The following is a 25079-nucleotide window of genomic DNA, read 5'->3' on the forward strand; positions in this document are numbered from 1 at the left end:
AGGCTGTTAATGATGAGATGGTAGCCCTCAGAACAGTGGCCATGCAGAACCGACTAGCTTTAGATTATGTACTGGCGGCCCAAGGAGGAACTTGTGCAGTAATTGGCACTGAATGCTGCACATATATTCCTGATAATTCTGAGCACATCTCAGATCTGGCCCAACACATTTACAATGAGGGACAGAAATATCAGGACTATTATACTGAAAATTGGGGAATTGGGTCTTGGGTAAAGTCTGTGTTTGGGGCCTGGGGTGGAACCTTTTTACAGTGTTTATTTGTAGGAATAGTTTTGCTTATATGTGTAATTGTAATCATCACGTGCACAAAAACATGTATCACATCTTGCTATAACCGTGGAACGTACAATGTCATGGCAATACATACCTGTTCACCTAGAAAGAAAAGATCTGCCCTGACATTGTATGTATAAAATAGGCTACACTGACGTATGCCGTATTTTATAAGGGGGGAATGAAGAAAGATGTGAAGACGGGGGTTTGAATTTAATCCTTTCTGTATACAGTTTAGACTTCTAAGTCACAAGCTGGGGTTTATGGCAGGAAAGGGGGTTAACTAATAAGGATTGCAGATGCAAGCTAGGAACCCCCCTGGGTGTAATCTTAAACTGACCATTTGGCCAGGACATCGTAAACTGGCCAAATACCATGACCCCCCTCTTTACCATCAGACCGAGTGACGTCAGAAATGGAGAAGAAGACACTATATAACCCAAAAGTTTGTACCAGTACGGGGAACAATACTTCAGTTTTGTTATTTCTTGCGGGAAACAAGACTTCGGCTTTATTGTTCCTTGCATGCAATAAACTCATCTGTTTTACTTCATCTCGGGATCAAGAACCTTATTCTTTCTGTTACAACAATAGCGAGGTGGCTGCTCTGCTACGTACGACACCCTGACCCAGAATTAGGTCGTCTGCGAATGATTTATCTCGTACTGAACAGGATTACTATTGCAACAACACATCATCAGTAGGGTAAAACTAACCTACTATTAACTATTAGTGGGTGAACAATTCAACACTTGGTGAATTCTGCTTCACAATGATAGGAAGAGCCGACATCGAAGGATCAAAAAGCGACGTTGCCATTAACGCTTGGCCGCCGCATTCCAGTTATCCTTGTGGTAAGTTTTCTGACACCTCCTGCTTAAAACCCCAACAATCAGAAGGATTGTGAGGCCCCACTTTCACGGTCTGTATTCATACTGAAAATCAAGATCAAGCGAGCTTTTGCCCTTCTGCTCCACGGGAGGTTTCTGTCCTCCCTGAGCTCGCCTTAGGATACCTGCATTGCTGTTTGACAGGTGTACCGCCCCAGTCAAACTCCCCACCTGCTTCTGTTCCCGGAGCGGGTCGCGGCTGGCAGGTGAAAGAAACAAGAGCCTGTGTGGGGCTCGCCCTCCCGCCACACCAGGTAAGTGAGGAAAAGATAAGAGTAGTGGTATTTCACCGGCAGTGCCCCCAGGAGGGGGGGCTCCCATTTATTCTACACCTCTCATGTCTCTTCACAGTGCCAGACTAGAGTGAAGCTCAACAGGGTCTGCTTTCCCCACTGATTCCGCCAAGCCCGTTCCCTGCGCTGTGGGTTCGCTAGATAGTAGGTAGGGACAGTGGGAATCTCGTTCATCCATTCATGCACGTCACTAAATAGATGACGAGGTATTTGGCTATTTATAATCACCAGATTAACTGGTTTCTTTTCTGGGTTCAGTGGCCCCTCCACTTAATCATCCAAAATGATGCTTGCAAGACGGCATCTGGGATGACACACCCACCAATGGCTTTGAGTGCTCCCATGCCGGTTGTAATCATTATGAGATCCCCAAGTCAAGGAGGGTTGTCTAGTTCAAGTTCCCACCAGTCATTTTCAGTCCCAGCTAGGGTAGGGCTGTAAAGGGCAGGACCTAGCTAGATGCCAGCAAGGGGGTTATAGCTGTGATTTTAATTCAGCAAAAGGGTTAACATTTTTCGGTTATATACAAAGGTACATAATATAACATTGAAGTACATTTTATAGTTACATTATATACATCTGAGTTAGCTTCCTACACTGGCTATGTCCCTGACCTCTACAAACGATATATTGATGACTGCGTCGGTGCCGCCACATGCTCCAACGATCAGCTTGAGTTCTTCCTGCACCATTTCACCAACTTCCACCCGTCCCTCAAATATACGATTAACATATCTTCCACTACTCTTCCGTTTCTAGACATCCACTTGTCTATCAACTACCCCCGACTGTCCACTTCAGTTTATTACAAACCCACGGATTCACACAGCTACCTCCTGTACAGCTCATTTCACCCCAACCACACTAAAAACTCTCTTCCTTTTTCACAGTTCCTTAGGTTACGACGATTATGCAGCGACGACATCGACTTCGAGAACCAAGCCCTCGAAATGTACTCATTTTTCATCAACAGAGGATACCCCAGCAGTGTGATTGACAGGGCCCTTGCCCGAGCCAAAAACACCCCCCGGACCATCAACCCGATCAGGAACTCCCGCCGTAACAACCGCATTCCTTTGGTGCTTCCTTACCACCCTAACACACTTCCTATCCCCTGGACCATTAACCACAACTTTTCCATCCTACAGGATGATCCCTCCATTGGGGCCCTCTTTTCTGATCGCCCTATCATCTCATATCGCCGACCACCTAATCTGCGTAACCTCCTTGTTCACAGCTCCCTTGACCGCCCTCAACAACCATCCACACCAGGCACTTTCCCTTGCAACAGAGCTCGCTGTATCACCTGCAAATACACAGCCACCACCACACTCATTCAAGGCCCCTCAGGACAATTCCGGATCACCCAGACAGCATCTTGTACCTCCAGCAACCTTATTTACTGTATCTCTTGCAGTAAATGCCCAGCCATCTACATTGGAGAAACAGGAAGGAGACTCGGAGACCGTTTCAGAGAACACGTCAGGGCTGTAAAGATTAAAGATCTCTCCAAGCCCATTGTTTCTCATTTCACCTCTGAAAGCCACGACCACTCTAATCTCTCCGTCTGTGTTCTCAAAGACGGTTTTCCGAACTCATACATCAGAAAGACCACCGAAACTAAAATTATTCTGCAGCTAGGATCATACCTTCTCCCTTCCCTTAACGACAGACTACTGTTCTTTTAAATTTTCTCCATTCATTGGAAGTTTCATTTCACACCTCTCTGCACCCATTCTGACTTCACACCTCTTGATTGGCCTCTCTTTCTGTCCCCTGCTCCCACCTCTCACTCCTCCTCCCTCCCAACCTTTGTTCTCCCGCTACTTTACCTCTGCCTACTGCCCTGTCTCTCTCACACCTGAAGAAGGCTCCACGGCCGAAACGTTGTGTTCTCTTTCTTCTTTTTTTCAGCATGGAATAAATCTATTACTTGTTCCTTTACTTTCTCCCTTGCTGCCTCCTTTAGTGTGTGTAGGATCTGTTCATATTGTATTGTTACATCGATTACTATTGATTCTTTGTTTTCTGTGAAAATGAGGTTGGGCTTTCTCAGTTCATTTGATCCTTCGAGTCTGAAATGTGGTTCTTTTCTGACTTCCCAATTCTGTTCTTTAGCCTCTTCGGTTAAAATGTTGCAGATCTTGTTGAGTCTTTAATCTAGCACTTTGAACGCTAGGGCATTGTCCAAGTATATGTGAGCATGTTTCGGTTTTCTCTTAGCACTTGTGACAGAGTGTTGGGTATCCCCTTTGACCTCTGTTCAAGCTTTCCCTGGTGGGATATACATTAGCCCGAAGTTGAAGTGCTGCGATATAGTGTCTTTCTTTGAAACCTTTGTGATGCGCAAGCCAGGAGTTACTGTCAGGGTCATCTTTGAAGTTTTTAATTCCTGTTCCTTGAACATGTAATTTTGTCCAGTTCTCAAATTCGTCATTACGCCAGTTACATGGAGTCTTGAATTTTGGTTTTTGGTTGGGACTGGGTTCCCATCCCACTGGAAGCAGTATATCCTCTGACTGCACTGTTAAGGTTGTTGGGTTGTTTAGTTCCGGGATTTTGCTAACATCACCTCCAACCTGGATCCAAAGTTTCTGGAGTTTTACTTGTGCTTCTTCCGATTGCATCAGAGTGCTGATGATAGGATCCGATGACATAGCCATACACGATTCATTGAATTTCTTCACTTTGACATTCAGAGCACTGGGCAGAAATCACATCGCATCAACACCCGCTGCGGGCCTTCACGATGCTTTGTTTTAAACAGTCTAATTCCACTGGTCTGCACCAGTTCTAAGCCAGCTGCTAGACACCTAGACACTGGTCGAGGCCGCCCGCCACCTGCAGGCAATCCCCCCGTCGCTGCAGATGATGGCTTATCCCCCCTGGCACCCTGGCCTTCCCCCACGAGCAGGGGAGGAGGAGCTCCAACCAGGGTGCGTGAGAGGGGCTGCCGGCATGTTAGAACAATGTAGGTAAGGGAAATCAGCAAGTCAGATCCATAGCTTCGGGATAAGGATTGGCTCTAATGGCTGGGTCGGTCGGGATGGGGTGTGAAGCGGGGCTGGGCGCGAGTCTCTGCTGGACAAGGCAATATGCACCGCGGCCCCTCTCGCACGCACCGGTCGGAGCCGGGTGCTGCGGATCTGCAGTCTGGCCGACGGGTCTTTTAAGAAATGATCAATTCTGGATCATGTCAAATGAGTAGGAAAAGTGTATTTAGTGAAGTGTTTAGCAGTGATCCTGTGGCTCTGCCCTCAGTACTACTGTAAGTGATTGATATATTTTATGTCATGTGTGGGTGTTTGTCCCAGGTATTAATCATAGGCAGTGTCAACAGAACAGAGTTGCATACGTCAGAGTACTTCAGAGTTCCATACTGCCTAAACATAAGCAGTTCTTGCAGAGTAGATTATATCATAGCACAAAGGTAACAGCGAAACCGCACTACAACATGACTGTTTTGCCTTTTCATTTAGAAAAAAAAAGTCTTCTTTAAAATTCAATGCATTTCTATTCCTTTTACCTTTTCTCAGTTTTGGCTTTTCTAACTTGTAAGGACAATATCTCCACCTTGTGGTCATTGTTAGTAATGTCTTATTTTGAGTGAACATTATTTCAATTCTCTATTTGGTGATTTTATTTTTATTGATTTGAATTATGCATTCAGTAGTGCTAGATTTTTTTAAATTGAAGACCACTACTATACATAATATGAGTTTATTTAAAAAATAAAATGAAAGGATGCATTTTTATGAGGAAACAATGTTGATATTCCCGTGATAATCTTCCTTAGATCATGTATTGCATCATTAGGACACTTTGTGGGCTTGAACTACAAAGATTTTCCTGTTCAATGGTAGAAGATAAATAAAAAAAGCATTTATTTTAATTAGACTTGTTTTTTAAAACACATGTAATAATTTATTGAATTAACATAAGTGAAATAAAAACATTTTAAAATCATACTTTTAGCATATTTAGTCCCAAATGCACAATGCAATGAAACATTCATAGGTGTGTCTTGAAGGGCACAGTGTTCCATAATCCAGAGTGCTTCAGAGTTCCATACTGCCAAAACATAAGCAGCTCTGGCATTGTAGACCACATAATAGCACAAAGTTAACAGCAATACCACACTACAGCATAACTGTTTTGCTTTTTAATTTAGAAATAAAAGCAGTATTTTTTTCAAATTCAATGCATTTCTGTTCCTTTTACCTTAACACAATTTTGCCAGTCTTTACGTGGGAAGACAATATCTCCACCTTGTGGTCATTGTTGGTAATGTCTTACTTTGAGGGCAGGTTTTTATTTCAATTCTCTAATAGGTGATTTTAATGTTATAGATTTGAATTCTGAATTCAGCAGTGCAAGATTTTTTTTTCAAGTTCAATGGAACTATCATAGTAACGTAAGTTTCTTTAAAAAAAATAAAGTGAAATGAATGGAATACATTTTTATGAGGAAACATACTTATATTCCCATGATAATCTTTCTTAGTTCATGTATTGCATTTAAACACTTTGTGGGCTTGAAAAACAATTTTTCTGTTCTGTGATACAAGATAAATAAAAACAAAAGTATTTATTTTTATTAGTTTTTTATAATCAACACTTAAGATCTGATTTCATTAACATATGTGAAAAAATACATTGCATAATGCAATGAACAAAGTATTGCTTACAGGCCTCTGAGACAGAGTACTATGCTTCTTGACACATACCTGTGCTTGTTGCAAAAATTACCGTATTTTACTATAGCTTACATTTTGCCTGCAGATCTGCAGTCGGGCGACAGGTGTTTTAAGAAATGACAAATTCTGGATTATGTCAAAGGAGCAGGAGAAGTGTATTCAGTGAAGTGTTTGCAGTGATTCTGTATTGCCCAGGGCAATAATCAGGATAGGATTTTGCTCCAGATTGGCCAGAGATAGTGTTGTGAAGTACAGCAACCCACAGGATCACAAGGGTAGAGCCACAGCACTGTTTCTTTTTAAAAAACCAACATATACAGGTATGAAGCAATCATATTGTAGCAGGAGTGACATTGATTAAGTGCTTGCATTACAGGACTTGTGGAATCTATAGGGTATGATGTCCACTTCAGAGCCCAGTATATCAAACGCCTAGCTGTAAGTCTGGCATGTTGCACCACAGAATCACTTTTAAACCTTACCTCTGGTATACTTAGTTCCTATTGCTCAATTCATGAAGAAAGTATTGCTTACCGGTGTCTGACATAGAGCACTGTGACACCCTGTGCATGTTTCATGAATTATCACATTTTACTAGAGCTTACATTTTGGCTGCAGACCTGCAGTCTGGCCGACAGGTCTTTTAAGAAATGACAAATTCTGGATCATGTCAAAGGAGCAGGAAAACTGTAATCAGTGAAGTGTTAGCAGTTGTTACGACCCCAAGTATCTAGGGGTAAAGGGGTGTAACATTTAGGATAATGTTTGGATGCAGGTGGGTTCTGGTGAGGGACTTAGGAAGCGTGACAACAAGGGTTGGTGCAGAAAGTGATTATTTAAAAGGTGAATAAGTGACTGGTGCATAATAAGACACAATAACACACAGGGGTAGGGAACTAGAGTGGTGCCAAAAAAAAAAGAAAACAACAAGTAAAATGGAGTTGGCTAAGAAAGTGAGGGAAGCTGACCTAACTACAAAAGAAAACTCGAAACACACGGTCTTCGAACGCCCTAGCTAACCTTCACTGCCTTCCCAAAACCATACAAGACAAAAGGCACTCACCCGTCCTAAACTAATGTTTCTAAAACAAAAATCAACTACGTGTGCAGAATGTACCCGACAACCCAAACTAACCCTATACACAAAAGCTCACACAAATACACAGGTGAACTAGGAATACAAATAAGGGAAACGAGAGTAGACAACAGGAACGGGGTACAAAATAACACAGAGGTTGATAACACGTTAGGGCAAGGTAATGGCAAAATAAATGATAAACACAAACCAACGAAAGTACTAGGAAAACACAAACCAACAAAGGCCGCAGCTATACAAAAAAAATAGCCGAAGCCGAAGCCGAGCGTGACCAAACCAAAGGCACTTTCCTCTTGAAAACCTCCAACTAATATACTGAATTATCTGCTTTCTGACTGGCCGAGAGTTAATTGAAGATGATGTCACACAGAAACAATGATGTAATTATGGACCAATGGGGGAGGGAGAACAATCAAGGTTACATCCCACACACTGGGATGTAACACCCCCACCCATAAAAACAAACAAATAATGTTTGTGAAAGCATAGGAAAAAAGAAACAATAGGCTGAATAATACGCTTATGTGTCATACAATCAGCAATGATATGCCCTTTTCTATGACAATAAAAACATTCGCGTGTTTCTGACAAACGTGATGCTTTAATTGTAGTCAGAATTTCTCCAGGTGGTATTCTAGTTTTAGGCAGAGTCTTTTGCGGGTGTGCAGATGTAAAAACGGTTTTGTGCATGAGCACAAACTCATCTGCCAAAACAGCTGCTTGCGATAAGGAAGTTACTTTTTGTTCGTTCAAATAGACAGCAACGCGTTGAGGCAAACAGTTCTTAAATTCTTCTAATAACATTAACTCGTGCAATGAGTTAAAGTAGCTCACTTTACTGGCTACACACCATTTATCAAAGAGAATTCCCTTGTCTCTAGTGAATTCAACAAATGTTTGGCCTGACACTTTAAGATGATTTTGAAATCGTTGTCTATTAACTTCAGGAACTAATTCGTAAGCCCATAATATAGCAGCTTTCACAATATCATTATGCAAACTTTCTTCCAGAGAAAGTGTAGAGCAAACTTCCGGAGCCTTGCCCACTAGTTTACACTGCAAAAGCAGTGACCAGACCTCCTGGTGTTGGTGTTGAGCCATGGTTATATGATGTAATCATTTATTTTATGTTATTTTATTATTTTATTTTTGTGAACTTCCCCAAAATTAGTTCCGTTTTTATGTATATAGTTGGCTTTGCGACATACCTTGGGATTTGTTGTTGGTGGGGCGTCAATTAAGGTGCACCCTGGGCGTCATAGGTGTCACGTTTTTCTGGTGATTTCTCAGACACGTCGTAGACGCCAACCAGGTAAGACGCACGTTACTGTCTCTCTCCAACGAACTTATGTGACTTTATTTTAATCAATTTATTTTCTGTTTTAAATGATTACTAGTGTGGCGTAATATATTGGTAACCATGTGACGAAGACTGTGTCGCATTATTAGGTTGCACGTAATGTTTTATTTGATTAATTAGAAAATTAGGATGTCTGATCTGGAGGGCCTGTTGCGATATGCTAACGTACCATAATGGAGTGTAGTGTGGTGCTAGCGACACGTGGTCATGCAGGTTAGCATGCGAGCGTTATTTTTTTAATTTATTTTTATTACATATTCATGCGGTGATATTATATATCTTATTTCTGTGAATATTACAGTTGTGTGCCAAATTAATCACGGTAGTGCATAAAGGTTATGTTTAATGTATTATACGGTGTTTAACCACATGTTATATTTTGCTAAGCAGGAGAGAGACATTTAGTGTGTGTAACGGCCATGTGTTTTATGTTCTATAAGGCATGTTGTCCATTTTGTTATCATTTTTTTCTTTCTTATTTAATATTTTAGGTGTGTCGATTTTATTAACCAAATGTTAACGTACAACACTGGAAAAGGTGCATTCTAGAGTTAGATAACGGGTATTGGCTTATATCGTGGATAGTACGTATAATGTGATGATAGATAAAACATGGGAAAAGAAAGGGGCCATTTATGCGTGTATTACAATCATTGTAATTGATTTGATATTGATGTGATATATATGTAGTCATGTGAATGTACATAGATGGTGGGTATTGTGTTAATAATATATTATATAATTACATTTATATATGTAATCTATTATTTTTATATATCATTCTTTATATTGTTAGATCTTATATATCTTATCATTCTAGATATTATTATTATTCTGTTATTTTGTATAATATGATTATAAGGAGAGTCTTGGACGCATTGTGGATGCCAATCGGGAGAGAGAGACATTTAGCGTGTTTTATGCATGTTTTATGTTCTATAAGGAAATAAAATCGCAGACCTCTACCTGGTGTCCCCGGGTGTTCATTTGACACAATGCAGAGAAAGCCGTCCGCTAAAAAGGCGCAACTCAAATTCTACCTGGTGTGCCTGGGCTTATTCCTGCGCCTCTATTTGCAAGCAGGCCAGATGAACTTTCAGGCAAATCTCAATTTTTGACCCACTGGAGACCGGAGAGAACGGTTCAAAGGGGGGTAATGTGGCCTTGACGTCTGCCTCCGTTAAGTCTTTAGCCACCACCTGCACCTCAATGTGTTCTTCCCTAGCCATAGCAGGTTTAGCATCAGCCCCAGGAGAACCAGCGTCCTTGCTCGCTAGTGCAAAGACCTCTAATTCCACCAATTTATCAATCACAGCTCTCTTGATGTTCCTTTTAAGAGCTTGCGTTGATACCTGAATCTGGAAGTGATCAGCAATTTGGAGTAATTCGTCCTTCCTACACCTCTCCAGCTGCTCAAAGGAAGGCTCCTCCACAAACATTCGCAAATCGAAAGTAGCCATAACTACCTTGTCAAAAACACAATCCACAAATCAGAATCCTATACCAGTCCTTATTCCTAAACAAATACCCAATAACGCTAACCAGTCCCAAAATGCACAAAAGTACAAACACCAAAATTCTGCAACCAAAAAAGAAATCCTTAACACTTGGATTTGATCTCTCGGACGAGCCCCAAAAAATGTTACGACCCCAAGTGTCTAGGGGTAAAGGGATGTAACATTTAGGATAATTTTTGGATGCAGGTGGGTTCTGGTGAGGGATTTAGGAAGTGTGACAAGGGTTGGTGCCAAAAGTGATTATTTTAAGGTGAATAAGTTACTGGTATGTGATAAGACACAATAACACACAGGGTAAGGGAACTATAGTAGTGCCAAAGAAAAGAAAACAACAAATAAAATGGAACTGGCTAAGAAGGTGAGGGAAAGCTAACCTAACTACTAAAGAAAACCCGAAACATACGGTCTTCGGCGTCTTCAAGCGCCCTAGCTAACCTTCACTGACTTCCCAAAACCATACAAGAAAGCGACACTCACCCGTCCTAAACTAGTGTTAATAATACAAAAATCAACTATGTGTGCAGAATGTTCCTGACTAACTTACTCTATACACAAAAGTTCACACAAATACACAAGTGAACTAAGAATACAATTAAGGGAAAATGAGAGTAGACAACAGGAACAGGGTACAAAAGAACACAGAGGTTGATAACACGTTAGGGCAAGGTAATGGCAAAATAAATGATAAACACAAACAAACAAACGAAAGTACAAGGAAAACACAAACCAACAAAGGCGAAAGCAAAAACCAAAAGCGAAACAAAACTGAAGCCTAGCCAAGCAGAACCGAAGTCAAACGAACGGCCCCTTCGTTCTGAAAACCTCCAACTGATATACTGAATAATCTGCGTTCTGATTAGCTGAGAGTTAATTGACGATGATGTCAGACCGAAACAATGATGTAATGATGGACCAATAGGGTAGGGAGAACAATCAAGGTCAGGAAGTGTGGAAGATAGCAACAAAACACACATGGACCACACACTGGGACGTAACAGCAGTTGTCCTGTGTCTCCGGCTTCAACACAGTGATATATATATATGCTCCTGTGATTTATTGGTACATGCCCAGGGCAATAATCAGGATCAGGATTTAGCTCCAGATGGGCCAGAGATAGTGTTGTGAAGTACAGCAACCCACAGGATCACAAAGGTAGAGTCACTGCACTGCATCTCCTTCAAAAACCAACGTATACTATACAGTTATGTAGCGGCATAGTACTGCTTACAGGTCTCGGAGATGGTGCACTGTCCCTGTTGACAGAAACCTGTTCTTGCTGCAACAAATTATCATATTTTACTAGAGCTTACATTTTGGATCCAGATCTGCAGTCTGGCCGACAGGTCTTTTAAGAAATGACAAATTCTGGATCTTGTCAAATTAGCAGGAAAAGTGTATTTAGTGAAGTGTTTTGCAGTGATCATGTGGCTCTGCCCTCAAAACTATGTGATTGATATATTTTATGTCATGTGTGGGTATTTGTCCCAGGTATTTATCACAGGCAATGTCAACAGAACAGAGTTTCATACTCCAGAGTGCTTCAGAGTTCCATACTGCCTTAACATAAGCAGCTCATTCTTAGTAATAATAATAATAACAATTAATAATTGCTTATACTCATATAGCGCTTTTCTGGACACTCCATTAAAGCACTTTAGAGGTAATGGGGATTCCCCTCCACCACCACCAATGTGCAGCATCCACCTGGATGATGCGACGGCAGCCATAGTGCGCCAGAATGCTCACCAAACATCAGCTATCGGTGGGGAGGAGAGCAGAGTAATGAAGCCAATTCATAAAAAGGGGATTATTAGGAGGCCATGATTGGTAAGGGCCAATGGGAAATTTGGCCAGGTTGCCAGGGTTACACCCCTACTCTTTTCGAGAAACGACCTGGGAGTTTTAATGACCACAGAGAGTCAGGACCTAGGTTTTACGTCTCATCTGAAGGACGGCGCCTGTTTACAGTATAGTGTCCCAGTCACTATACTGGGGCATTAGGACCCACATGGACCGCAGGGTGAACTCCTCCAGCTGGTTCCCACTAACATCTCTTCAAGCAGCAACCTTAGTTTTTCCCAGGAGGTCTCCTGCTTAGCTAATAGCACAAAGGTAACAGTGAAACTGTAGTACAACATAACTGTTTCACTTTTTCATTTAGAAAAAAACAAACAGTATTTTTAAAAATTGAATGCATTTCTATTCCTTTTACCTTTCCTCAGTTTTGCCTTTCCTAACTTTCAATGTCACTCCTGCTGCAATGTTATTGCTACACACATGTATATGTATACACACCTGTATATGGTTTTTGAAGGAGAAACAGTGCAGTGGGTCTACCCTTGTGATCCTGTGGGTTGCTGTACTTCACAACACTATCTCTGGCCCATCTGGAGCTAAATCCTGATCCTGATTATTGCCCTGGGCATGTACCAATAAATCACAGGAGCATATATATAAATATCACTGTGTTGAAGCTGGAGATACAGGACAACTGCCAACACTTCACTGAATATACTTTTCCTGCTACTTTGATGTGATCTAGAATTTGTCATTTCTTAAAACACCTGTCAGCCAGACTGCAGATCTGCAGGCAAAATGTAAGTTATAGTAAAATATGGTAATTTCTGCAACATGCACAGGTATGTGTCAAAAAGCATAGCACTCTGTCTCAGAGGCCTGTAAGCAATACTTTGTTCATTGCATTTTGTAATGTTTTTCACGTATGTTAATGAAATCAGATCTTAAGTGTTGTTTATAAAACAAAACTAATTAAAATAAATGCTTTTGTTTTTATTTATCTTGTATCACAGAACACAGAATGTATTCCTTTCATTTCATTTTATTTTTTGAAAGAAACTTACATTACTATGATAGTTCCATTGAACTTGGAAAAAAAACCCTTGCACTGCTGAATGCAGAATTCAAATCTATAACATTAAAATCACCTAATAGAGAATTGAAATAAAAATTTGCACTCGAATTAAGACATTACAAACAATGACCACAAGGTGGGGATATTGTACTCCCATGTTAAGAATGGCAAAGATGAGATAAGGTAAAAGCAGCAGAAATGCATTGAATTTGAAAAAATGCTGTTTTTTATTCTAAATGAAAACACAAAAAAATTGTGCTGTAGTGCGGTTTCACTGTTACCTTTGTGCTTTTATGTGGTCTACTATGCAAGAGCTGCTTATGTTTTGGCAGTGTAGAACTCTGAAGCACTCTGGAGTATGAAACTCTGTTCTGGAGCACTGTGCCCTTTGAGACACACCTGTGCATGTGCACAAATTATCATTGCATTGTGTATTAGGGACTAAATATACTAAAAGTATGATTTTAAAATGTTTTTATTTCACTTAGGTTATATAAATAAATTGTTACATGTGTTTTAAAAAACAAATCTAATTAAAATAAATGCTTTTGTTTTTATTTATCTTGGACCATAGAACAGGAAAAGTTTTGTAGTTCAGGCCCATAATGTGTCCTAATGATGCAATACATGATCTAAGGAAGATTATCACGGGAATATCAACATTGTTTTCCTGATCAAAATGCATTCCTTTCATTTTATTTTTTTAAATAAACTCACATTATGTATAGTAGTCGCCTTCAATTTAAAAAAAATCGAGCACTCCTGAATGCACAATTCAAATCAATAAAAATAAAATCACCAAATAGAGAACTGAAATAAAAATTTTCCCTCAAAATAAGACATTACTAACAATGACCGCAAGGTGGACATATTGACCTTACAAGTTAGGAAAGGCAAAACTGAGAAAATGTCAAAGGATACAAATGCATTGAAATTTGAAAAAATACAATATTTTTTTCTAAATGAAAAAGCGAAACAGTTATGCTGTAGTGAGGTTTCGCTGTTACCTTTGTGCTATGATATAATCTACTATGCAAGAGCTGCTTAAGTTTAGGCAGTATGGAACTCTGAAGCACTCTGGAGTGTGGAACTCTGTTCTGTTGACATTGCCTGTTATTAATACCTGAGACAAATACCTACACATGACATAAATATATCAATCACATAGTATTGAGGGCAGAGCCACAGAATCACTGCTAAACATTTCACTAAATACACTTTTCTTTCTCATTCGACATGATCCAGAATTGATCATTTCTTAAAAGACCCATTGACCTGACTGCAGATCTGCAGCACCCTATCTGACTGGTGCGTGCGAGAGGGGCCACGGCATGTGGTGCCTTGTCAAACCGAGACTCGTGCCCAGCCCCGCTTCACACCCCAGCCCGTCCGACCAAGCACTTAGAGCCAATCCTTATCCCAGAGGTATGGATCTGACTTCTGACTTCCCTTAACTACATTATTCTAACATGCCAGCAGCCCCTCTCGCGCACCCTGGTCGGAACCTTCCCTCCCCTTCTCACTGGGGAAGGCCGGGGTGCCAGGGGGGTTAAGCCATCATCTGCAGCGGGCGTCCTCGGCCAGTGTTTAGCAGCCGGCTTAGAACTGGTGCTGACCGGGGGAATTAGACTGTTTAATTAAAACAAAGCATCGCAAAGGCCCGCGGCGGGTGTTGACACAATGTGATTTCTGCCCAGTGCTCTGAATGTCAAAGTGAAGAAATTCAATGAAGCACGGCTAAAAGGAGTAACTATGACTCTCTTAACTCCCTTGGGTAAGGAGTGAAGACTTAGTGACCTCTACCTCCATGTTGTCCCGCTGGTAACTCCACTGCTCTGCTTGAGTACGTGGAGGCCAGATGAGGTCTAAATTATCTCACCCCTCCTGTGGCCTCGCCAACCCACTGGGTAGTACCCACTGGCAAAACCTCAAACTGGAGAGTAATGTTAACGATGAACCATACCGGATGGCATGTCGCCCAGGCAAATAAGGTGCCCTGGAAGGACTTAGGGTTGGGTCCTGTTCCAGTAGAGCAAATCCCCTGTCAAGAATCAAATAAGGAGAGTTAAGACTCATCTCTGTGAGTACACAGACGACATATGACAACTTGGCCCAGGTCATGCCCGATGTGAGTCTACTCATCCATTCCACCAAAATATCTTCGATCAAAATAAACCACGCATTTGTGATCTACAGATCCCAATAGAAAACCATAAAGAGGCTTGACGATACCATCGACCTCCAAAGACTCATACAAGAGTACGATCCCTTCCTGATGAACATTTTGGAGGAATTTGAAAATGACACACCTGAGTATAATGACGAGAGCCTAACACCACCTCTGCAAGAGGAAGTCCGGAAGTCCGGAAGCAAATGAGTCACTCGATGAACCAACCTTTCTAAGTGGCCAGACCATAACCATGCACCTGCCAAATGATGATCAAACCTGTCTTATCTGCAAAGAAAAGATTGGAAGGCTGAGGCTGGCACTGCAACACTATACCCTCAAACACAGTGAAATATCTATGGAGTTTCTATGTACCAAATGCAACAAAACAAGCAATAATCTCCACTCCATCCAGTGCCATCTCTCCAAATGCAAAGAGAGAACTGACACTAATGAAGAAAAAGGTGAATGGAATTATAACATCTGTAACATGGACTTCCAATCAAAATCTGGCTTATCGCAACACAAATGACATGCCCATCCAGACATCAGGGACAAAGAAAGAATCCAGGAATTGAATACAAAAACTCCAGCAAGATATGGACAGATGAAGAGCTAATGAAACTGAAAACACTGGAAATCAAATATAAAGGGGCAATAAACATCAATCAGCTCATTCCCTAAGAACGTGGCACAGTTCAGAAAGTCAGACAGCATTACAATACATCCTTGAAAATGCCAAAAAGACCCATAAACAAATTGCAGTGGTGTTCATTGACATCGCCAAGGCATTTGACTCTGTGGCCCATATTTCAAGTCCTGCAACAAAAAGAACTGGACAACCACATAATTGATCTAATCAAAAACTCTTACCATGACTGCAATACCATGATCAAAACAGAAAGCCAGTCCTCACAAGAAACCTCCATTAAAGCTGGAGTTAAACAAGGTGTCACCCATACTATTCAACATAGCCCTGGATCCTTTGATCAATGCCTTGGAAGAACACGGTTGGGGCTTCAATACTGAGGCTGGAAACATCTCAACATTGGCATTTGCAGATTACCTGGTTCTGCTGGGCAACAGCTGGGAAGGGATGGAAAAAAACATCTGCATCCTCGAAGAATTCTGTGCACAAACAGGACTGATGGTCCAAGCCAAAAAATGCCATGGGTTCCTAATTTCACCTACCAGGAATGACCAGGCTGAAGTATTTAAGCCATTCTAACCCGCTTCTGGCTGCTCAGTATTGAGTCTACTCTTTGAGAGCTCTACCTGGCGTTTATTCTGTACCTCGCATTCTTCTGGATTCTGGACTTCCCTTTTGCCTTTCGATTTTGGACCTCGCCTCTCGTTTCGGATTGTTTGCCACTATTTGTACTTCCTGTATTTTGAACCACCTTTCTCCTTTTCACCACGGACTCGCCTTACGTACTGGATTGTTCCCCTGCCTCGTCACCTACCTACTCCTGCGTCTGCACAGGATCCACATATCCCTTCATTGGGGATTGGTTACAGCAGGATAAATTAATACATTATTACTGGAGTATGTAAGGATAGTATGTAATGTGGGAATTATTATTATTGGTTTTATGTTTGTACTGTCGTGTATTGTACTGATGTCTTTTGCTTGCATGAGCTGACCAAACCAGACTTTATGCAAATAGTTGTTATGGTAATAGAAGTGTTGAACTTGAGAAACTGTAGAGCAACACAGTACAAGCAACAGACTTAGCATAAAATACAAACAAAAGCCAGTTTCAGTCTATGTTTTTTCCTGAGGAATAAAGCCAGCTGTTGGTTATTTGTTATCAATGAGGCTCTTTAAGGCCTTTACCTTTAATAAAGCTCAAATCCCCACAGAAATCTCTCATGTGTCTTGCTGGAGAGCAGGCCCAGTTTTCCTCAGCAATGACTCATGACTGAGATTCATGGGTTCTTCCAGGTGTCCTGTATATCATCTGGCCTATGTGTACCATCTGTGGTATTAAAATACTCCCTCTCAATTTCAGTATTTGTTTTTTTTGTTTGGTTTCTCTGTTGTTCTAAAGGCAGATAAAGGTGTCTCGTGGAATCTAATTTTCAGGTTAGAGGTTAGTTTCAGCAGTTTCACTTCCTGCACAGACTGATGGGTCTGATTCTCATGCTAAGTGGACAGTTAATCAAGTCCACAGAGAAACTTTCAGAGTCAAGATGTTACAGCCTCCCTCTCCTTTGTCTGTGAGGGTCTGGGTGTGTCCCGAGAGAGACCCCTGCTGTTCCCAGACTGGGGTACAGAGAGGCAATTAACTCTCTCTAACAAATCTCATATTTTACCGAGAAGATAAAAACAGTCATTCGCCTGCTCCAAAGTGTGTCGTTCTCCCTAAAAAAACTTCCTGGAGACACGAAATCATATTTCAGGTCTTCTCCCACAGCAATCTCTTTTGGCAAGGAACAGAATTGTAATGAAGTCCTGTTCATTGACCACAAAAGCCTGCCTCACTGGTCTAAAGTTGACTCTTTCATTTATTTGTCTTCCAAAGGTGTCTTTATCTGGATGACAGGTACAGAGATTCTTGTGATTCCTGTGCCACCTATGTCTTTAGGACTGTGCTGTTGTCTTTGTTATGACTTCTCCATGGTAATCACACACAACCTCTCCCATTACAGGATCATTGTTGATTAGGAGACATCTCCAGATTCAAAGTGTTTGAAAAACCAATAAATAAAACTTTTCTCTCCAACTCTGTTTTGTAAGAGTTTTGAGAGCAGTGAGTAAAACTCCTCCCTCTGTATTTACTGTACATCCATATGGGAACCACACAATGAAAGGGCATCAGGACCAGGCAATAAGAGGCTTCTGTTATATTTAGAAGCGTAAGAGCCTGTGAAGCTCATGGGCTCTAAACCTCGCTCATGCAGATATTGCAATGTAGTGCAGGTTAAAGTTGTGTCATTGCAACATCCATAGTTCGCCATATTAAAATTCCCTATATCATCTCTCGAAATGATCATGCCTATGACCTCCTCGAGACGCCAAGGAATGGCCCCCATAGGAAGTCCTCCCTGTACATATTTAGGTAATGCGGTACACACCCAGCAGACACTTGGGTTCGTTTTCTTGGCTGTCAAATATGAAAGGCCGAAAAAGGAATTAACTCCATGTTCCCCTTTGTGGGTATGATGTTTATTAATCTTCGTAAGACATAGCCCTACAGAAACCATTAACATCATCAACAGTAACTATTTCATCCTGTGTCTGACACTGGAGATGAGGCTCGTTGACAGTGTGATGCATGGATCCAGTGATCTTTTCCTTCTACTTGAACTGCAGAATCGGTTGTCAACAGGATCTGGTAGGGTCCATCCCACCTTGGCTGGAGAACCTGTGAGGGAAATTTCCTGATCCACACCCACTCTCCTGGGATGAGGTCGTGTCAGTTGGTGGTCCCCATGCCTCCAGGACCTGCTCGCAGGCACCTTGGGTGGCTTCTGTCAGCAACTTGCAATACTGTAACAGAGAATCAGTTAGTACACTCAAGTCTACTCCGTCATGTCCTGGGGAGTCACTCAGTGTCACGGGGCACCCCATGATCACCTCAAACGGGCTCAGCCCCACAGTTCGATTTGTCCCCGCATGGATGCTACACAGTACGGCGGGCAATGCATCCACCCAGGGGATTCCTCCCAGGTGGTACTTTGTCAATTTGTCTTTCAAAGTTCAGTTCACCCATTCCACCATGCCGGAGGACTGAGGGTGATGACGGCAATGCAGGTCCCATTTGATCCCCAGTAGGTCTGCCACCACCTGGCACACTTTTCCAGTAAAATGTGTGCCCTGGTCTGAGTCTATGCGACATGGGAGTCCCCATTGGGGAATTACTTCAGTCACGAGATATTTGGCAGTTTCTCATTTGACAGGGACAGCCTCCACCCAACTAGAAAATAGGTCCACCATCACCAGGAGGCCTGTCTTCCCTGTATTGAACAATAGTCTATTTGCCAGTGCATAAAGGGCCCCTTGGGTGCAGGACATCATAGGTTAGGAGCCCGAACCAACAGCGCTCCGGAGGCTTTCTGGCATTCTCCACAGCGTCGCACCACATCAGTCGTGAAGGGTGCGAAGCCTGTCCCCACCCAGCTCTGAGCAAAGCGTTGAGTCATCTGACTAATTCCTGGGTGCCCTGTGGAGTGTATTTGTTGTGCCAGACAGGGCACTAACTGCCTGGGACAGGCAGGTCTGCCTGTTCGCTGGCATCTCCTGGTCCCATCCTTCTGCAGCCCCACATTGCGTTCCATCCAAGTCCATTTCTCAGTCCTTGGGGCCTGGGCCTGGAGCTTGCTGAGCTGTTCCACAAGGAATGCTTGGATATTCATCGTGCGAACTGAAATAATTTGAAGAGGTCTTTCTATAAACCACTCCCTCCATTGCCCCAGGGCGGCTTGACATGCTGTCCAGTCTGCCAACTTATTGCCCCTGGCTTCGGGAGTGTTCTCTTTGCTGTGGCCCTTACATTTTACCACAGCTACCTGCTTTGGAAGTTGGAGAGCCTCAAGGAGCTCAGACACCAAATCAGCGTTCTTTACCAGAGTGCCAGCAGAAGAAAAAAAAATCCCTATTACTCCACAACCTTCCAAAGTCATGGCATACTCCAAACGCATATCACGAGTCTGTGTATATAGTGGAGGTCTTGCCTTTTGCCAATTTACAGGCTTCCACCAAAGCCTTCAGCTCAGCTCGATGAGCTGAAGTTGGGACCCCAAATCGTCCTCCACATTGGATATCATATTCAGTAGTGACAGCCCAACCTGCTTTTCTTTCCCCATTGTAATCTACAACTGAATTTCCATCGGTGAAGAGGATGAGGTCTTCATTCCCGAGTGGTTGCTCTGCTATTTTGATGCCCTCATCCTCTCCCATTGTCCAAACATCACAGCTATGTTCTAACAGATAGGCTTATGAGGGGTCAGGTAGCAAAGTGGCTGCATTTAGAGCCCCTTCACACTCAATAGCAATATTCGGAGCTTCTAACAGGACCTGCCACTTGTTCCATCAAACAGCATTAACCTGGCTGACCCGGTCATGTCCTCAGGGACATGAGGGTGTGTTCCGCTTGTGGGCATTGAACAATTAGTTGCTGGTCTAGCACTATGTTCTTAACTGCCTGTACTGCTACACAGAAGGCCTGAACGGAGTGTAGACATGGTCCCCAACCCCTGGCAACCTTGTCTAAGGGTCCCGAGTAATACCCTTCTGGGCGGTACTTATCCCTATGTTCCTGCGATAGTACAGCTGTCCAGAATCTATTCTTTTCACTTACGTAGAGGTAGAAAGGTTGATCTGTCTGAGGAAACTCCAATGCAGAAGCCTGTAACAGAGCTTGTATCAAAACATTAAAAGCATGTTCAGCTTCACAGCTCCAAGCAATCGGGTCAAGGGGTCTCCCTCCCCCCTTTAATAGGTCTGTGAGTGGTTTGGCCCTCTCAGAAAAAGCATCAACCCAATTTCTATTGAAATTGCTCAGGCCCAGGAATGACCAGAGCTCTCTCATAGTATTGGGACTAGGGTGTGAGCGGATTGCCTGAGCCCGATCCTCTGTCAATTCCCTCTTTCCCTGACTAATTTTCTGTCCCAAGTAAATAACGGTGTCTAGGCATAACTGCCTTGTCATAATTAGCCTTGTGCCCTTTTTTAACCACATGGTTAAGAATGATTTGGAGGTCCTTCTTGTGGGTTCCCTCGTCGGGAGACGCAATTAAAATATCGTCCACATACTGGATGACGACGGAGGACACCGGAGGCAACTCCTGGAGATGCCTCCGAAGTGCCATGTGATACACGGTGGGGCTGTTATGAAACCCCTGTGGTAACCTGGTCCAAGTATATTCTTCTCCATCTACAACAAAAGCGAACCAATCTTGTACCTCTGGATGTAGAGGAACAGACCAGAACCCATTAGCCATGTCAATTACCGAAAACACCTGGTGTTCAGGTGTCAGTAGTTGAAAAATAGCTGAGGGGTCTGCTACCAAGGGGGTGAGATGATTGATGTATTGATTAGCTTTTGAGTAATCAACTGTGAATTGCCATGCTCCGCTGGCCTTTCTGACGGACCATATTGGGCTGTTGCTTGTACTATGTGTTTTTCGTACAATGCCTTGAGCTAATAGTTTTTGTACTACTGGTCGAACCCCTTCCTCTGCATCTTTGTTGATTTTATATGGCTGCATGTACGGCGGGGAATTCCCAGTAAATGTGGTGGGTTCCATGTCCAGAATCCCACATTCGTCCTTATCCTTAGTCCAAATTGAATGACCTTTCAGTTCATCCTTCTGGAGGGACCAGATGTTTACATCCACCCTCCCCTCATGTACAGTGTAATGGAAAGTTACTGAGAAAAGGTGTTTTATCCTAAAAATGTTGTTTACGGACAGAGCTGTGCTGCAGAAGCAGCTGGATACTTAGAACAAAGTGTGATAGCACCCAACTCGTCAAGGGCATGGGATGTTTTAATAATGTTTATCTCTGCTGCTTGAAGAAGGGAGTATGAGAAACAATTAGAATAACTGCTCTTCTTTGCTTAAAAACAAAAACCTATAAGTAATGGAAAATTACTGCTTTGCCTGTCCTTGAAGTGTTGCATTAGCTTAAAAAAAGATATAAAACAAGGGCTCTCCCTGCTTGCTTTTGAATCAGCTTTCACTTCTCTGCACAGACGGGTGATGGCTTTTTCCCATATTGCAATATGAATAAAGACCTTACTGAGTGAATGAGAATACCTCTCCTGGCTCTTCTTCGATAAAATTCCACGACAATCTTTGGCGACAAGGATGGGATCACAAACCTGATTGCGGACGGCTATTGAAACTCTATCTGGACCCGGACAATTTTTGTGAATTGGACGAACCTCGGGGGATAAATACTTATCCTTCCAGAGAAGTGTCTGGATAAATCCATGGCCGTCTGACATCAGTAAGTGATCCTTACTATTAGTTTTAAAAACGAGCCACAAGGGTGTTCTCTTCGATAAGTCAGGGACTTATAATCGGTCTGGGACCTGGCGAGTCTGGGACTCGTGAAACGAACATATCTTAACACAGACGTGTGTTTTTTGCTCTGCAGAGTAGTAAATGTTATAGTGTTCTACAAACAGTAAGGCATTGTCGACAATGGGTAATGAGAGCTCTAAAGGCAAAGCTGGGCTGAGTGGCCCAGCCAAGTACATGTAGGATAAGTTTGGTGATGTGGGAATAAAGTGTCTTCCCCTTTGGAGTAAGTTGGGTTTTCCAGAGAACGGCAGCTTTAGTCCACAACAGGTTGAGCAGCTTAAGGAGAAGTTGCAGGAAAGGGAGAAAAAAGGAAACAAGAAAGTAGACTGGAAATATTTTGAGCTGTGGAAAAATGAGGTGCAGGCTAGAGAAAGGAAAAGTAAAGAAGCACATAAGAAAGAGAGAAATGATAAACCTGAGGGAACTCCCATGAATATAGTAGGGAGAGAATATGGATTGGTTTATTGCCAACCTTTCACTGATTGCATGTCAGGATGGACGAATGAGCAGTGGCTTCGAGACGGGAGTTTTCAGCCATGGGCCATTAGATTGCTGCATGAAATGACTGACCCTCCAAATCCAGGAGGGGATCCCAATTGGAATTATGAGTATATGAGAAAATGTGTGTCAGTCTGGGATGCGTGTGGAAAAAGATTCCCCCCCTTGCTTACTAACCCTGAACAGATGATGCTGAGCACATCTAAATTGTATCAAGACCTCGACTGTCTTGCTTCAGCCCCAGCTCCACCTCTACCAGCGGCACCATCCCCATATAACCGGGGCACAGGAGGCCATGGGACCCCTGTGAGGGAGAACCCTAAACAACAGGCCCTGGGATGTATACTGTACCAGCGTCAGGGGAAAACAGTGTTAAGCTCTGCCCAACAGCCTCTGAGTTTAAACCAAAGAAGGGACCCCAACCAGTGTGGGATGGCCTCTCCCCGCCCTCTACGAGGCCGGGAGCCCAATATGGTTCCCACCTGGACCCATCACTAGTCCCTTTGCCTTTTTCTGATGGAGAAGAGGAGGATGACCCAAATCTGGGTCTCCAGTTCCCTATGATAGAATGTCCAAACCCCCAGGGTAACAGGTAACCCTGTTTAGTTTTCCGCCCATGGAAATTAGCAGAACTGACAGTCGTAATTGGCAAACTACCAAACCCCAAGACAAATGGGCGAAAATACACCACTGCCTTGCGGCGTCTAGTTGTTCAATGTAAGCCCACGAGCAGCGAACTAGAGACTGTTTTTCAAAAGACCCTGAAGCTTGACTACGGCGATGTGCGCGACACGTTCAACCCAGACGTGGTGTATGACGCTGTCAGCGGCAGTGGCTATCAGAACCAGCTAGATGGCATTTGCCAGAGAATAGAAGCAAAGTATCCCCCCAAAACGGACTGGTTCACCTTGAGACAAACCAAGCAAAAGCCTGGAGAAACGTGTAATGATTTACTGGAGAGACTGAACCCCCTCTTCAGTAACCTCAGTGGCCTGCCCCCACCTGCCCCTAACAATGACTGCTCAGTATATGAAACTCAACTTACCCATCTTTTCGTGGATGGCCTGCTCCCCGAAATAGGAAGCATGGTGAAAAACTCATGCATCGGCTGGGACACCACCCGGTTGACCGAGGTGTGCCGCCATGCTTACCATGCTGAGAGACAATTAGCATCAAAGAATGAGAAAAAGGCACGAAAAGACAGCGATCAGCTACACCAACTCCAGATGGCCCAGCTCCAGTTCTATCAAGGAGGAAGAGGAAGGGGCCGGGGTAGGGGACCAGGAGGCCGTGGCCGACGAGGAGGCTACCGAGGAAGAGGGAGAGGTCGAGGAGAAGGAGACCGTGATGCATGTTTTCACTGTAGAAAAACAGAACATTGGGCAAAAGAATGCCCCAAAAAGGAGGGGGGAGAGGAAGATGATGGGAACTAGGACTCGGCCCCCCCGGCTGGAGTAACAGTCAGCACACATGGCAACGGGAAAAGAAAGATTGACTATCTCCGCCAGGAGAGATAGGGCCTGAGGGCAGGTAACTTTCATATCACCTGCCATTTCCTCCCCTTCCCAGCTGCCCAAAGTCACTTTGCATATTAATGGAGATCCCTATGACTTTTTAGTTGAGACGGGGCGACCTATTCCCTGCTTAGAGACAACGCACACCGTTTCCAGCTCTCATCGAAATCTATCCTGACAATAGGAGTAACAGGCACTCTGACAAAGGCTCATTTCACCACACCACTCACTGTGGAATACCAGAAGCATGGGTTTGGGCCCACCAACCACTCGTTCTTACTTTCGAAAGAATGCCCTGTTAATTTGTGTGGCAGAGATTTGCTCTGTAAAATGGGCCTCGTTATCGTCAGTTCAGAACAGGGGCTCGAACTAACCTGCAGTGAAGACTGCTTGCCCCGAACCATGCTTGTCCAACACTCCCCCATGGTCCCAGATTAATACTACAGCTGGGACCTATTAGGAAAAGATGTGGGTCAGGTTTCCCAAACAATTCTGAATGACGCAGCAAGACTGTGGCCTGGCCAGGGTGATTTTCAAGATATTGACAATTTGCATTGCACGGCCTCGGTTAGTTTCGGGGGCCCGGATGAAGGGTTTGAGGAAATCTGGTTTAGAGATGGACAGTGCAGCGATAGACTTAAAGGGAATGGTTATCTGGTCTCAAGGGATTTTGCTGCCCTTGCCATGACCCTGACTACCGAGCAGCAGTCTCTGTATTGGGCAGGGACGCACCCTCACGTGTCTCTGGCAAAAGCTGCAGGTTTCCGCTGGCAAGATGTGGGTGTCTTTGTCCAACAGTGCGTTACTAGCTAGGCATGGACAGCCCCAGATGCTGAAGGCATTAGGCAT

General features: G+C 43.2%; 2 pseudogenes; one reads left to right on the plus strand and one right to left on the minus strand.

The window, feature by feature from the left end:
• Positions 1 to 844: 844 nt before the first annotated feature.
• On the minus strand, positions 845 to 1583 carry LOC148808680 (28S ribosomal RNA; annotated as a pseudogene; the record flags this gene model as incomplete).
• Positions 1584 to 22338: 20755 nt separating this feature from the next.
• Positions 22339 to 24211, plus strand: LOC148808681 (uncharacterized; annotated as a pseudogene).
• The last annotated feature ends 868 nt before the right edge of the window (positions 24212 to 25079 follow it).

The sequence above is a fragment of the Atractosteus spatula genome, unplaced genomic scaffold, assembly GCF_055471065.1.
Source record: "Atractosteus spatula isolate fAtrSpa1 unplaced genomic scaffold, fAtrSpa1.hap1 Scaffold_20, whole genome shotgun sequence".
Lineage (NCBI taxonomy): Eukaryota > Metazoa > Chordata > Actinopteri > Semionotiformes > Lepisosteidae > Atractosteus > Atractosteus spatula.